This window comes from Cherax quadricarinatus, chromosome 43 (genome assembly GCF_038502225.1).
Source record: "Cherax quadricarinatus isolate ZL_2023a chromosome 43, ASM3850222v1, whole genome shotgun sequence".
NCBI lineage: Eukaryota > Metazoa > Arthropoda > Malacostraca > Decapoda > Parastacidae > Cherax > Cherax quadricarinatus.
Window position 1 is genome coordinate 1,555,968 of NC_091334.1, and position 3,711 is coordinate 1,559,678.

The following is a 3,711-nucleotide window of genomic DNA, read 5'->3' on the forward strand; positions in this document are numbered from 1 at the left end:
CTAAAGGCCCTTTAACATTTTATTTCCTAATGTCAGACGACACAAGTCAAAAGCAAGTGACTCGATATTGCAAGGCGGTAGATAATATTTTAATGCCAACAATGTGGATGACAGCATACAAGTTCACACACATACAGTATATTTATAGGATACGTCTCGTTTGTGGGATATTGGTCACTTCAATATTCACAAAAAAATTCATACGTGTGTTGACTTGTGTGTTTTCATTCACTCAAATGTAGAGAATATTCTCTCAGTGACTCTCAGACTCAGAGGACTCACAGGGGCGAGGGGCAAGTGGGGACAGGGTGAAGAATAGTCCGTGAGAGGAATGTCTTGAGTCGAAGATAAAGAGTCGGGACTAGACCCAACAGCTAAGCCTTTGAAGCAGATGGGAACAGCAACACAAAAAGCAGGAGAACACTCAGTCGTCTGGCTGGCCAGCTATCTGTATCTTGCATTCTTGATGTTGATTGGCGGCTGGCAAAAGCTAGAGGCTTGGTCAAGGGAGGCTATCTTCTTGATTAGTCAGGTGTCGTTGAAGTGTGAGTCAGGAGTTGCTACATTTCTTCAGTGTTGGAGGCATTCTTGATGTTGTGGAGTTGTTGGGAGGAAACGATGATTAGTCTTGTAATCTTGGGTCGAAAGGCTGGGTCGGCTTGTAGCTGGTCAAAGGTCAGAGTGCTGTGAGGGAGAAATGGATTCCTTTTCGATTTGTAAACTTGACTGTTCTGTCGAGTAAATTCTCGTACAAAGTGTTGACATTCATGGTGGGTTTTTGGTCAGGAGTCTTATAAAAAATTATATCCTTCCAGTGTTGGTATTCTGTATCAATACATCGAGTGATGATTGGTGAGGTTTTTGTTGGTGGTTGCAGCATGGAAGGTTCATTCAATGTTGGTGTCTCCGCTACAATTCGATTCTTATGACCAGAGCTTTGGTGAGATGGGTAAGGAAGAAGGATGGGTAAGGATAGAAATGTTGGAAAAGGGTGGGAGGGGGGAGTGAGGTAGGATATTAAAGGTAAGTGGCCCAACCACTTTGGTGCAATTTAAAAAGTGTATGTGGAATAATAAAATATTCTTGAAGGGGTACAATACTAACTCATCAGAGTCACATAGATATATCTGATATATGAGTACATGACTCTGAATTGGTAGTAAATTGCAATTGCTTTTTTTTTTTCCCCCGATTGCACAATGAATATTTAAACGACAATGAAGGCTGGAGGGAGACTTTGGCAATAATTTTCTGGACAGTTCATGAAGAAGTACTTGACACATTAGCTTCTTACAAGGTGGTGTCCCGCCATAGTAAATGTGGCATAATTTTAACAGTAGAATGTTATACAAGATATCTCCCTAATTGGGGGCGATGATTTTCTTAGTACACATAGAATGGTTCTGGTGTTACCCAATCATCTTCATCTGCAGGGAGGTTGCTCAAGATCATTGGTCGATGGTAATCGTCTTTATGGATGAACCAACGGACCCTCTGTGGGAGAGTCATTCTTTGAGTCCTGTGAGGAGGAGTATTGATGATACAATCCGTGGTATTTTCAACTTGTAGAGAATGTTCTCTATCTGGCATGTAGAGTTCTTGCATTGCATAGAGTTGTTTCTTCTTCAGGGTGTCAAGGCATACATTTAAGGCAGTAATATTCTGTTGTACTTGTAAATCTGCCATTTTAACTCTGTCTCTCCTCCTGGTACCCGTAATGAAGCGGAGAGCTCTATTCTGGACCCGTTGCAACTTTAGCATGTTGTTCTTTGTTGTTAACGACATTGGGACACATGGGTATTCGAGTATTGGTCTTATCATCATTTTATACAGATGTTTTTTGACATGTGAAGGGGCTTGATTAAATCTAAAGAGACTGCTAAGACCGGCTTTGGCTATGTTGATCTTTTTATTTACATGAGATGTTGAGTGGAGCAGCCTGTCCACTTCATATCCCAAGATCTTGTTAGGGTTTCTAATGGCTACAGGTGTACCTCTGATGGAGATACCCCCTTTATCTTCGATGGTTGATGCAAAACATCCTATCGTGCTAACAAGGACCTTGTCAGGATTAGTCGTAATTCTCCATTTCTTCTCCCAATTAGATGTTCGACGAAGTTCAATATTCATTTTTTCTATGACTCTCTCATACTTGTATTTTCCTGTTACTGGAGTTGATGAGACGACATGAATAACATCATCTGCAAATTGCGTTATAATTGTATCATTAAACTCTGGTTGAGGAAGATCATTCACTTAAATGTTGAATAGAATTGGACTAAGACAAGAACTTTGGGGGACACCAGCTGCTGGTATAAAAGGCTCTGTCGACCTGCCGTGAAAGGTGGGAATGATTTTTCTTTGAGTTAAGAAGTTATATATTAATCTGAGAAAGGTCCAGTTATGGTCTGGTAGGTCAATAAGTTTATATATAAGACCATCATGCCATAAGCTATCAGAGGTTTTATGAACATCTCTGGTGGCAATTAGGGCAAGATTGCCCTGATGTTTTAGACTCGCTGCAGTATCGAAAATAATATTTATTGCATGATTGGCACCTCTATGTGTTCTAAAGCCAAACTGTTTTTCAGTAAAAAGGTGATTAAACTCCATATAGCAATTCAGTCTGTTGGAAATGATCTCAAGAACTTTTCCAGTGACTTCAAGTAAAGATATAGGTCTATAGTTCCCTGGTTTATTGGGCTTAGCAAGAAAGATCATTCTAGCAGTCTTAAAAACAACTGGAAAACGTCCTGAGGCCAAGATGGCATTAAAGATATTAACCAAAGACTGTTTACAATATCTGGGTAGGAACTTTATTTGTTTCATTGTTATTCCAGAGAGGCCTGGGGCTCTATTTCTCATTCTTCCAATAACCTGACTCATCTCAAGTAATGTAATAGGTCTAGTAAGCGGGTGGGCGTCTTCAAGAGTTGATGTATCGATGGTAGGTAGTGGTTGTAGATCATCTAAGTTCTCATCTCTCCATTCATTTACTAACTGATAGTTATTATTGTTAAATTGACGACTGTTATTGTGAGAGAGAATTTTCTCCCATACATCACCCATCAAATTAGCCTGGTCCTGTGGATCGTCAAGTTTAATTTCAACATCTTCATCATCCTCATCAGTGAAGGTATGAACTAGGTAGTTAGGAGCCTTGTGCTTTGCCCCTAAAAGTTGTCGGATCATATTCCAAAATTTTGCTGGCTCACGTTTATACTGATTAGCTTGGAGAACTAGCAATTTCCATAAGTCACGTTTGTGATGCTAATCATGTTAATTAATTCTTGCCTCAATCTATTCAATGTAGCTACTGGTGGTTGTCGCGTTTGAAGATGCCTTCGACATTCTGCTTGATAATTTCTTAAAGCGTCTCTAATTTCCCTAGTAGGTTTATATTGTTGATAGATCTTTGTGGAAGCTAATTGGCAAGTTGCATTAGTAGCTTCAATTATTCGATTGTGAAGGGACCTGATCGCGTCATCAATTGCAGTGGAAGGTAGATTTTCCAACGACACAATTTCATCCTCACCCAGATATGCCCTGAAGGGGTCAAATCCTAGGGTGTTAAGATTGGGTTTAGGAGTTACAGGTATTCTAAATGGAGAAGTTTGTAGTTGTATTATAACAGGGATATGGTCAGATCCTACATTTCCACCAGGAGATATACGACAGTGAAAGATGTCACAGTCTCTGTTTGTCAGTACT